Here is a 14,392-nt window from a genome sequence, read left to right as displayed (position 1 = left end):
AATTAAAGATACAATAAGGTGCACAACGAAAAATGTAATATATATCCTGAAATGTTCTTGCAACCTTTTCTATCTAGGTGAAACAAAAAGAATGGTAAAGGACAGAATCAGAGAACACCTAAATAACATAAAAAATGGGATCGATGATACACATCTTTACAAACATTTTAAAACAGTCCATAAAGGGAACAACAAAGACCTGTTATACTGGGGATTAAAAAAAGTACACAAACATTGGAGAGGAGGAAATCTTGAAAAGAAATTATTAATCAAGGAAGCAGAATTAATATATAAATATGACACACTATACCCCAGAGGCCTGAATTCTGAATTAGATCTTTCCCCCTTTCTATTGGAATAATACCATAAACCACCCCCCAACAATACTTTAATTCACATTAATCTACATTATTAGTAGACATTGTATATAATATATATTCACCTTTTTATAATGAATTATGGATTTTTATATTATATAGTTAATTTTTATTGTTAGGCCCAGCAAAGTCTCCAAAATATGGAATGTGTAATATTTTACCTAGGTTTTAGAGCAATACCTATTGGATAGGCCGATTAATTTTATAATTATAAATTGATGTATCTGAAGTTTAATTTTAATTCATGATATTTTACCTTGCAACATATATTTTATTTTATATCCACTTTATAATTTAAGCATTACTAGCAAAAATAGCACTGTAATAGTAAAACAAGGGAGTTCAACTATTCATTGTGATACAAGTATGAGTTTTTCAAATATTCCACCTTAACAGAATGCGAGCAAAAAAATTCCACCTTTAATCTATTGAAGCAATAACCAATCAAAGTCTGGCACCAGCTATAAATATCTACACTCAGGACTCACAAGTATCTTGATAAAGCTCTGAATAAGAGCGAAACGCGTCGACCCTTGTGACCCTTGGTGGCTTCCAGTGACTCCTGTGACCCTCAGTGGTACTAAGTGACTTTTCTACAAGCTTTTGAATTAAGCAATCGAAAAAGTGTTATGACAGTATAACCCGGGTTATTTTTACTACCAACAACTACTACATAACATCTTTCAAGCATCTCTTTCCTGCGTGTACAACACTAAGTGCAGGATTTTTTGAAACACAGAGGCTCTGAAAAATTAAAGAGCCAAACTGTTACTTAATAACGGATTCAGAAGATCAAAGACCAGACAGTGACGTCAGACGCCGACTACATGCGGCGGGTCTGAGTTTACAGTCGCATCGAGGAAAACAGCAGTGAATAAACCGGCTGTAAGGGAGAAGGTAACTCATACGCTAAGTATCACAATACTCATCTAACCTCACTTTGAACCGCTAAGTCTGGGACTGCATACTGCAAAACCTTACTGACTTTGTACAACTTTAAATTTCCATAATAAGAAACATTTCTGTTAAGAAAATACGGCAATGGGAAATCCTTAGAAACCTGATTGCAAAGACTCCCTTGTTTATATAGAGTTGCAGAAATTATTAGGAGTTCAGAATCTACTGCTAACAGATACTGTTTTTATTTTAATTTTTTAATTTTGGGGAGACGTCCCTTTTATTTAATTCGATTTTTATATTGTTATAATAAATAACTTTTATTAACATTTAATCTCCTCTTTTGTTGTTCTTTTGGCATATATTTGTACAAAAGAGAAATACCTATATAGTATTTGAATGAAGATATATATTTGAACATCGGTATACTTAGAATTTGTAAGTTAAAACCAAGTTTAAAACGTATGATATTTTCAAGAGAAATATTGATTCTATATAGCAGTGTATATTAAAAATCAAAGTATATTAAAAATCAAAGAATTTTTGGTTGCAGAAAATTTGTCACACAGTGCACTTTATTTAAATTATTATAAATTATGATATATGGTCATAATATATCTTAAAACGTTATAAAATACACAAACTATTACACAGCATTTATATAAACAAACACTGAAATTTTAGTTTTATATATTTAAAGCAATTATTTGAGCAGACACTGAATACATAGACACATACTGTGTTAAATATTCACCATTTAGATTTCTTAAGCTTTCACTAGCGCCCTCACACCCCACCCCTCTTTTTTTTACATGTAGATATATGTCCATGCCTTTAAGTGGATCTCTTGTGTAATGTTACATGTAGATATATGGTCATGCCTTTCAGTGGATCTCTTGTGTAATGTTACATGTAGATATATGTTCATGCCTTTCAGTGGGTATCTTGTGTAATGTTACATGTAGATATATGTTCATGCCTTTCAGTGGATCTCTTGTGTAATGTTACATGTAGATATATGTTCATGCCTTTCAGTGGATCTCTTGTGTAATGTTACATGTAGCTATATGGTCATGCCTTTCAGTGGATCTCTTGTGTAGTGTTACATGTAGATATATGTCCATGCCTTTAAGTGGATCTCTTGTGTAATGTTACATGTAGATATATGGTCATGCCTTTCAGTGGATCTCTTGTGTAATGTTACATGTAGATATATGTTCATGCCTTTCAGTGGATCTCTTGTGTAATGTTACATGTAGAGATATGTTCATGCCTTTCAGTGGATCTCTTGTGTAATGTTACATGTAGAGATATGTTCATGCCTTTCAGTGGATCTCTTGTGTAGTGTTACATGTAGATATATGTCCATGCCTTTAAGTGGATCTCTTGTGTAATGTTACCTGTAGATATATGGTCATGCCTTTCAGTGGATCTCTTGTGTAATGTTACATGTAGATATATGTTCATGCCTTTCAGTGGGTATCTTGTGTAATGTTACATGTAGCTATATGGTCATGCCTTTCAGTGGATCTCTTGTGTAATGTTACATGTAGATATATGGTAATTCCTTTCAGTGGATCCCTTGTGTAATGTTACATGTAGATATATGTTCATGTCTTTCAGTGGATCTCTTGTGTAGTGTTACATGTAGATATATGTTCATGTCTTTCAGTGGATCTCTTGTGTAATGTTACATGTAGATATATGTTCTTGCCTTTCAGTGGATCTCTTGTTTAATGTTACATGTGGATATATGGTCATGCATTTCAGTGGATCTCATGTGTAATGTTACATGTAGATATATGGTCATGCCTTTTAGTGGATCTCTTGTTTAATGTTACATGTAGATATATGGTCATGCCTTTCAGTGGATCTCTTGTGTAATGTTACATGTAGATATATGTTCATGCCTTTCAGTGGATCTCTTGTGTAATGTTACATGTAGATATATGGTCATGCCTTTCAGTGGATCTCTTGTATAATGTTACATGTAGATATATGGTCATGCCTTTCAGTGGATCTCTTGTTTAATGTTACATGTAGATATATGGTCATGCCTTTCAGTGGATCTCTTGTGTAATGTAACATGTAGATATATGTTCATGCCTTTTAGTGGATCTCTTGTGTAATGTTACATGTAGATATATGGGCATGCCTTTCAGTGGATCTCTTGTGTAATGTTACATGTAGATATATGGTCATGCCTTTCAGTGGATCTCTTGTGTAATGTTACATGTAGATATATGTTCATGCCTTTTCAGTGGATCTCTTGTGTAATGTTACATGTAGATATATGTTCATGCCTTTCAGTGGATCTCTTGTGTAGTGTTACATTTAGAGATATATTCATGCCTTTCAGTGGATCTCTTGTGTAATGTTACATGTAGATATATGTTCATGCCTTTCAGTAGATCTCTTGTGTAGTGTTACATGTAGATATATGTTCATGCCTTTCAGTGGATCCCTGGTATAATGTTACATGTAGATATATGGTCATGCCTTTCAGCGGATCTCTTGTGTAGTGTTACATGTAGATATATGTTTATGCCTTTCAGTGGATCTCTTATGTAATGTTACATGTAGCTATATGGTCATGCCTTTCAGTTGATCTCTTGTGTAATGTTACATGTAGAGATATGTTCATGCCTTTCAGTGGATCTCTTGTGTAATCTTACATGTAGATATATGTTCATGCCTTTCAGTGGATATCTTGTGTAATATTACATGTAGATATATGTTCATGCCTTTCAGTGGATCTCTTGTGTAGTGTTACATGCAGATATATGTCCATGCCTTTCAGTGGATCTCTTGTGTAATGTTACATGTAGATATATGGTAATGCCTTTCAGAGGATCCATTTGTGTAATGTTACATGTAGATATATGGTCATGCCTTTCAGTCGATCCCTTGTGTAATGTTACATGTAGAGATATGTTCATGCCTTTCAGTGGATCCCTTGTGTAATGTTACATGTAGATATATGTTCATGCCTTTCAGTGGATCTCTTGTGTAATGTTATATGTAGATATATGTTCATGCCTTTCAGTGGATCTCTTGTGTAATGTTACATGCAGATATATGTTCATGCCTTTCAGTAGATCTCTTGTGTAATGTTACATGCTGATATATGTTCATGCTTTTCAGTGGATCTCTTGTGTAATGTTACATGCAGATATATGTTCATGCCTTTCAGTGGATCTCTTGTGTAATGTTACATGCAGATATATGTTCATGCTTTTCAGTGGATCCCTTGTGTAATGTTACATGTAGATATATGTTCATGCCTTGCAGTTGATCCCTTGTGTAATGTTACATGTAGATATATGTTCATGCCTTTCAGTGAATCCCTTGTGTAATGTTACATGTAGCTATATGGTCATGCCTTTCAGTGGATCTCTTGTGTAATGTTAGATGTAGTTATATGTTCATGCCTTTCAGTGGTTCTCTTGTGTAGTGTTACATGTAGATATATGTTCATTCTTTTCAGTGGATCTCTTGTGTAATGTTACATGTAGATATAAGGTGATGCCTTTCAGTGGATCCATTTGTGTAATGTTACATGCAGATATATGTTCATGCCTTTCAGTGGATTTCTTGTGTAATGTTACATGTAGAGATATGTTCATGCCTTTCAGTGGATCTCTTGTGTAATGTTACATGTAGATATATGTTCATGCCTTTCAGTGGATCCCTTGTGTAATGTTACATGTAGAGATTTGTTCATGCCTTTCAGTGGATCTCTTGTTTAATGTTACATGTAGATATATGTTCATGCCTTTCAGTGGATCCCTTGTGTAATGTTACATGTAGATATATGTTCATGCCTTTCAGTGGATCTCTTGTGTAATGTTACATGTAGATATATGTTCATGCCTTTCAGTGGATCCCTTGTGTAATGTTACATGTGCAACAAATATTAATAAATAAGAAACACATTTATGTGCTGTAAAACAGCTTTGTAATATAAAAGATTTTACAAGCAACAATGTGTAGAAACCCTGTAATCTATGTTCCACAGTGCCTTGTGTGCACAGTCTTGTTTATTATATGTTTTATACCTTTACCTAACTGTCATCAGCAAAAGAGATAGATAAAAGAAAAACTAAACCTTAACCCTCATATCTTCAGTATTTAAGCAACTAATACTCTACATCTTATTATAAGGATAATCTTTGCTGTATCAAGCTTTATTTACTGATCTCTTGTTAATCTTTATTGACGAGATATCTTGATACGTAGCATGCTCATGTCTGAAGCACTACATGACAGGAAATAGTGCACTTTCTAATGTATAATATTGTTGTAAAACTGGAGACATGTGCACACTCCTGAACTTACAGTGCTGCTTTTCAACAAAAGATAAAAAAAAATCTGATAATAAAAGTAAACTGGAAAATTGTATAAAATTGTATGTTCTATCTGAATCATGAAATAAATATTTGGGTTTTATATCCCTTTAAGCACATTATTAAAAAAAACTCCCATTTCACAGATCAGTGAAATTACGTCTGGGCAGATGCAAGGAATGAGATATCTGCATAACCTTAGGGTGCTGGCGACCTCTAGTGGTTATTGTGTTCCTTGCTGCACTACACTCTCTACTACAGCCCTAAGGTGATATAAAGCTCTGTGCTCTGCAAGATTCTCCGAGAAGTCTCTGCAGTGTTGTAAGTTTCCTCACATTTTAGCTTCAGAATTGTTAATCTATCTAGACAGGTTCTATATGTGAAGGAGACACCTACTTTAAAATAAAATGCTTCAAAAAAAGCCCCCAACGATTTTATGCCAGCGAGTTTGTGACCAACAGGCCCATAGCCCATCAAGCACAGCACAGTATGCTTCAAAAAAAGCCCCCAACGATTTTATGCCAGCGAGTTTGTGACCAACAGGCCCATAGCCCATCAAGCACAGCACAGTAGGAGTGGCCAAGATCATTAAACAATACTCCAGCCTCTCCATCCTGTGCTGCATTATTACAGGGAGCCTATTTACTAGAGAATAAAGAGATGTGCTAACTAGTGAATGGTGTCTGAAAACGTTTAGAGACTATTAATCAACCTCACGGTGAGCTTCCCATAGGGCCCCATATTGTGCGCTGATTACAGTAACTCACACTTATTTATCTGACTCCTCAGTAATTCAGCAGCGCTACAGGATCAATAATAAACTCAGTGTACCTGACAAGATCAGACAGAGGTCACTCACTGGTTACATAGGGAGATTCCACTCCATCAAAAAGTTATTGTACTGAAGTTGTTACTATGAAACAGCGAAATATTGTTCTGCGTATTTTTAAAATTATGTTTAAACCGTCAGAAACTCATATAACATTAACCGAACATCTGGCTGTTTCAACTGCCCGTGACCTACTCCTCATCTCTCATCACTTCCTTACGCACCTGCCCATGACCTACTCCTCATCTGTCATCACTTCCTTACTCACCTGCCAATGACCTACTCTTCATCTGTCATCACTTCCTTACGCACCTGCCCATTACCTACTCCTCATCTGTCATCACTTCCATACTCACCTGCCCGTGACCTACTCCTCATCTGTCATCACTTCCTTACGCACCTGCCCGTGACCTACTCCTCATCTGTCATCACTTCCTTACTCACCTGCCCATGACCTACTCCTCATCTCTCATCACTTCCTTACTCACCTGCCCATTACCTACTCCTCATCTGTCATCACTTCCTTACTCACCTGCCCGTGACCTACTCCTCATCTGTCATCACTTCCTTACGCACCTGCCCGTGACCTACTCCTCATCTGTCATCACTTCCTTACTCACCTGCCCATGACCTACTCCTCATCTGTCATCACTTCCTTACTGACCTGCCCATTACCTACTCCTCATCTGTCATCACTTCCTTACTGACCTGCCCGTGACCTACTCCTCATCTGTCATCACTTCCTTACGCACCTGCCCATTACCTACTCCTCAACTGTCATCACTTCCTTACTCACCTGCCCATTACCTACTCATCATCTGTCATCACTTCCTTACTCACCTGCCCATGACCTACTCCTCATCACTTCCTTACTCACCTGCCCATGACCTACTCCTCATCTGTCATCACTTCCTTACTCACCTGCCCGTGACCTACTCCTCATCTGTCATCACTTCCATACTCACCTGCCCATGACCTTCTCCTCATCTGTCATCACTTCCTTACTCACCTGCCCATGACCTACTCCTCATCTGTCATCACTTCCATACTCACCTGCCCATGACCTACTCCTCATCTGTCAGCACTTCCTTACTCACCTGCCCATGACCTACTCCTCACCTCATCTGTCATCACTTCCATACTCACCTGCCCATGACCTACTCCTAATCTGTCATCAATTCCTTACTCACCTGCCCGTGACCTACTCCTCATCTGTCATCACTTCCATACTCACCTGCCCATGACCTACTCCTCATCTATCATCACTTCCTTACTCACCTGCCCATGACCTACTTCTCATCAGTCATCACTTCCTTACTCACCTGCCCATGACCTACTCCTCATCTGTCATCACTTCCTTACTCACCTGCCCATGAGCTACTCCTCATCTATCATGACTTCCTCACTCACCTGCCCATTACCTACTCCTCATCTGTCATCACTTCCATACTCACCTGCCCATGACCTACTCCTCATCTTTTATCACTTCCTTACTCACCTGCCCATGACCTACTCCTCATCTGTCAGCACTTCCTTACTCACCTGCCCATGACCTACTCCACATCTGTTATTACTTCCTTACTCACCTGCCCGTGACCTACTCCTCATCTGTCATCACATCCTTACTCACCTGCCCGTGACCTGCTCCTCATCTGTCATCACTTCCATAGTCACCTGCCCGTGACCTACTCCTCATCTGTCATCACTTCCATACTCACCTGCCCATGACCTACTCCTCACCTCATCTGTCATCACTTCCATACTCACCTGCCCATGACCTACTCCTCATCTGTCATCACTTCCTTACTCACCTGCCCATGAACTACTCCTCGCCTCATCTGTCATCACTTCCTTACTCACCTTCCCATGACCTACTCCTCATCTGTCATCACTTCCTTACACACCTGCACATGACCTACTCCTCATCTGTCATCACTTCCTTACTCACCTGCCCATAACCTACTCCTCATCTGTCATCACTTCCTTACTCACCTGCCCTTGACCTACTCCTCATCTGTTATCACCTCCTTACTCACCTGCCCATGACCTTCTCCTCACCTGTCATCACTTCCTTACTCACCTGCCCATGACCTACTCCTCATCTGTCATCACTTATTACTCACCTGCCCATGACCTACTCCTCATCTGTCATCACTTCCTCACTCACCTGCCCATGACCTACTCCTCATCTGTCATGACTTCCATATTCACCTGCCCATGACCTACTCCTCATCTGTCATCACTTCCTTACTCACCTGCCCATGACCTACTACTCATCTGTCATCACTTCCTTACTCACCTGCCCATGACCTACTCCTCATCTGTCATCACTTCCTTACTCACCTGCCCATGACCTACTCCTCACCTGTCATCACTTCCATACTCACCTGCCCATGACCTACTCCTCATCTGTCATCACTTCCTTACTCACCTGCCCATGACCTACTCCTCATCTGTCATCACTTCCTTACTCACCTGCCCATGACCTACTCCTCACCTCATCTATCATCACTTCCTTACTCACTTGCCCATGACCTACACCTCATCTGTCATCACTTCCTTACTCACCTGCCCATGACCTACTCCTCATCTGTCATCACTTCCTTACTCACCTGCCCATGAACTACTCCTCGCCTCATCTGTCATCACTTCCTTACTCACCTGCCCATGACCTACTCCTCATCTGTCATCACTTCCATACTCACCTGCCCATGACCTACTCCTCATCTGTCATCACTTCCTTACTCACCTGCCCATGACCTACTCCTCACCTCATCTATCATCACTTCCTTACTCACTTGCCCATGACCTACACCTCATCTGTCATCACTTCCTTACTCACCTGCCCATGACCTACTCCTCATCTGTCATCACTTCCTTACTCACCTGCCCATGAACTACTCCTCGCCTCATCTGTCATCACTTCCTTACTCACCTTCCCATGACCTACTCCTCATCTGTCAACACTTCCTTACTCACCTGCCATGACCTACTCCTCATCTGTCATCACTTCCTTACACACCTGCACATGACCTACTCCTCATCTGTCATCACTTCCTTACTCACCTGCCCATAACCTACTCCTCATCTGTCATCACTTCCTTACTCACCTGCCCATGACCTACTCCTCATCTGTCATCACTTCCTTACTCACCTGCCCATGACCTACTCCTCATCTGTCATCATTTCCTTACTCACCTGCCCATGACCTACTCCTCACCTCATCTGTCATCACTTCCATACTCACCTGCCCATGACCTACTCCTCACCTCATCTGTCATCACTTCCTTACTCACCTGCCCATGACCTACTCCTCATCTGTCATCACTTCCTTACTCACCTGCCCATGACCTACTCCTCACCTCATCTGTCATCACTTCCATACTCACCTGCCCATGACCTACTCCTCACCTCATCTGTCATCACTTCCTTACTCACCTGCCCATGACCTACTCCTCATCTGTTATCACTTCCTTACTCACCTGCCCATGAACTACTCCTCGCCTCATCTGTCATCACTTCCTTACTCACCTTCCCATGACCTACTCCTCATCTGTCATCACTTCCTTACACACCTGCACATGACCTACTCCTCATCTGTCATCACTTCCTTACTCACCTGCCCATAACCTACTCCTCATCTGTCATCACTTCCTTACTCACCTGCCCATGACCTACTCCTCATCTGTCATCACTTCCTTACTCACCTGCCCATGACCTACTCCTCATCTGTCATCATTTCCTTACTCACCTGCCCATGACCTACTCCTCACCTCATCTGTCATCACTTCCATACTCACCTGCTCATGACCTACTCCTCACCTCATCTGTCATCACTTCCTTACTCACCTGCCCATGACCTACTCCTCATCTGTCATCACTTCCTTACTCACCTGCCCGTGACCTACTCCTCATCTGTCATCAATTTCTTACTCACCTGCCCATGACCTACTTCTCACCTCATCTGTCATCACTTCCTTACTCACCTGCCCATGACCTACTCCTCACCTCATCTGTCATCACTTCCATACTCACCTGCCCATGACCTACTCCTCACCTCATCTGTCATCACTTCCTTACTCACCTGCCCATGACCTACTCCTCATCTGTCATCACTTCCTAATTCACCTGCCCATGACTTACTCCTCATCTGTCATCACTTCTATACTCACCTGCCCGTGACCCAGGGGGGTAGTTATCAAGCCGTCAACCTCAAATACGCTGGAATTCCGCAGCGTATTTGTGGCGAGGCTGATTCGTCTTACTTATCAAGCCCTAGATACCGGCAAAAGTAGAATTTTGTGACGTAAGCTTCGATCCGCCGGACTCAGTCCGACACAGATCGATTCTTACGTCACTCCAGATGTTCCGCACACAAGTGCGGCACTATCTGACTACTTTTGCTAGTTATCAAAAAACTAGCAGGTACACTCTGCACTTTTCCGGTCCAGCGTACCTGGTTTTCAAACCGCCGCCCTGTAGGCGGCGGATCCCATAGGAATCAATGGGAGTCTGACCATAGCGAAAGTTCATGTTCGCTGCTGCCAGATATCCCATTGATTCCTATAGGAGCTGTCTACACCTAACACTCTAACATGTACCCCGAGTCTAAACACCCCTAATCTGTCCCCCCTACACCGCCGCAACTAAATAAAGTTATTACCCCCTAAACCGCCGCTCCCGGAGCCCACCGCAAGCTATACTAAATTTGTTAACCCCTAAACCGCCGCTCCCGGAGCCTACCGCAAGCTATACTAAATATGTTAACCCCTAAACCGCCGCTCCCAGAGCCCACCGCAAGCTATACTAAATATGTTAACCCCTAAACCACCGCTCCCGGAGCCCACCGCAAGCTATACTAAATATGTTAACCCCTAAACCACCACTCCCGGAGCCCACCGCAAGCTATACTAAATATGTTAACCCCTAAACCGCCGCTCCCGGAGCCCACCGCAAGCTATAATAAATATGTTAACCCCTAAACCGCCACTACCGGTCCCTGCCGCAACTATAATATATGTATTAACCCCTAAACCGCCGCTCCCAGACCCTGCCGCCACCTACACGATACCTATTAACCCCTATCCTGCCACCCCTATACCGTCGCCACCTATAATAAAGTTATTAACCCCTATCCTGCCCCCCCCCTACACCGCCGCCACTGTAATAAAATTATTAACCCCTAAACCTAAGTCTAACCCTAACAACCCCCTAACTTAAATATTAATTAAATAAATCTAAATAATATTTCTCTTATTAAATAAATTAATCCTATTTAAAACTAAATACTTACTTATAAAATAAACCCTAATATAGCTACAATATAAATAATAATTACATTGTAGCTATTTTAGGATTTATTTTTATTTTACAGGTAACTTTCAATTTATTTTAACTAGGTACAATAGCTATTAAATAGTTATTAACTATTTAATAACTACCTAGCTAAAAGAAATACAAAATTACCTGTAAAATAAATCCTAACCTAAGTTACAATTAAACCTAACACTACACTATCATTAAATTAATTAAAGGGACACTGTACCCAAAAATTTTCTTTCATGATTCAGATTGAGCATGAAATTTTAAACAACTTTCTAATTTACTCATATTATCAAATTGTCTTCATTCTCTTGGTATCTTTATTTAAAATGCAAGAATGTAAGTTTAGATGCCGGCCCATTTTTGGTGAACAACCTGGGTTCTCCTTGCTCATTGGTGGATAAAATCATCCACCAATAAAAAATTGCTGTCCAGAGTACTAAACCCAAAAAAACATAGATGCCTTCTTTTTCAAATAAAGATAGCAAGAGAACAAAGAAAAATTGATAATAGGAGTAAATTAGAAAGTTGCTTAAAATTGCATGCTCTTTCTGAATTACAAAACAAAATTTTTGGGTTCAGTGTCCCTTTAAATAAATTACCTACAAATAACTACAATTAAATACAATTAAATAAACTAACTAAAGTACAAAAAATAAAAAAAATAAGTTACAAACATTTAAAAAATATTACAACAATTTTAAGCTACTTACACCTAATCTAAGCCCCTTAATAAAATAACAAAGCTCCCCAAAATAAAAAAATTCCCTACCCTATTCTAAATTAAAAAGTTCAAAGCTCTTTTACCTTACCAGCCCTTAAAAGGGCCTTTTGCGGGGCATGCCCCAAAGAATTCTGCTCTTTTGCCTGTAAAAGAAAAATACAACCCCCCCAACATTACAACCCACCACCCACATACCCCTAATCTAACCCAAACCCCCCTTAAAAAAACCTAACACTACCCCCCTGAAGATCATCCTACCTTGAGTCGTCTTCAGCCAGCCGACCATCGATGGAACCGAAGAGGAGATCCGGAGCGGCAGAAGTCATCATCCAAGGGGCGCTGAAGAAATCTTCCATCCGATGAAGTCATCATCCAAGGGGCGCTGAAGAAGTCTTCCATCCGGGCGATGTCATCTTCCAAGCGGCGTCTTCAATCTTCATCCATCTGGAGCAGAGCCATCTTCAGACGAGCCGACGCAGAGCCATCCTCTTCTTCCCGATGACTACCAACGAATGGATATTCCTTTAAGGGACGTCATCCAAAATGCCCATGACCTACTCCTCACTCACCTGCCCATGACCTACTCCTCGCCTCATCTGTCATAATTTTCTCACTCACCTGCCCATGACCTACTTCTCTCCATGGGGCCTATCTATCAAGCTCTGAAAGGAGCTTGAGGCCCGTGTTTCTGGCGAGTCTTCAGACTAGCCAGAAACAGCAGTTATGAAGAAGCGGTCACAAAGACCACTGCTCCACAACCTGTCCGCCTGCTCTGATGAGGCGGACAGGAATCGCAACAATACAACCTGATCGAGTACGATCGGGTTGATTGACATCTCCCTGCTGGCGGACGATTGGCTGCGAGTCTGCAGGGGCGGCGTAGCACCAGCAGCTCTTGTGAGCTGCTGGTGTAATGCTGAATACGGAGAGCGTATTGCTCTCCGCATTCAGTGAGGTCTTGCGGACCAGATCCACATTGTCGGATCAGGTCTGCAAGACCTTTGTTAAATAGGGGCCTATATCTCTAATCACTTCCTTACTCACATGTCTTCAATTTATTGTTCAGCAGCACCAGAGGTATACTGACAGTGTACTGTGTAATACTACTCACTAACTAATGTACAGCAGCACCAGAGGTATACTGACAGTGTACTGTATAATACTACTCACTAACTAATGTACAGTAGCACCAGAGGTATACTGACAGTGTACTGTGTATTACTACACACTAACTAATGTACAGCAGCACCAGAGGTATACTGACAGTGTACTGTGTAATACTACTCACTAACTAATGTACAGCAGCACCAGAGGTATACTGACAGTGTACTGTGTAATACTACTCACTAACTAATGTACAGCAGCACCAGAGGTATACTGAAAGTGTACTGTGTAATACTACTCACTAACTAATGTACAGTAGCACCAGAGGTATACTGACAGTGTACTGTGTAATACTACTCACTAACTAATGTACAGTAGCACCAGAGGTATACTGACAGTGTACTGTGTAATACTACTCACAAACTAATGTACAGCAGCACCAGAGGTATACTGACAGTGTACTGTGTAATATTACTCACTAACTAATGTATAGCAGCACCAGAGGTATACTGACAGTGTACTGTGTAATACTACTCACTAACTAATGTACAGCAGCACCAGAGGTATACTGACAGTGTACTGTGTAATACTACTCACTAACTAATGTACAGTAGCACCAGAGGTATACTGACAGTGTACTGTGTAATACTACTCACTAACTAATGTACAGCAGCACCAGAGGTATACTGACAGTGTACTGTGTAATACTACTCACTAACTAATGTACAGCAGCACCAGAGGTATACTGACAGTGTACTGTGTAATACTACTCACTAACTAATGTACAGTAGCA

This window comes from Bombina bombina, chromosome 11 (genome assembly GCF_027579735.1).
Source record: "Bombina bombina isolate aBomBom1 chromosome 11, aBomBom1.pri, whole genome shotgun sequence".
Lineage (NCBI taxonomy): Eukaryota > Metazoa > Chordata > Amphibia > Anura > Bombinatoridae > Bombina > Bombina bombina.
This window is presented reverse-complemented; position numbering follows the sequence as displayed.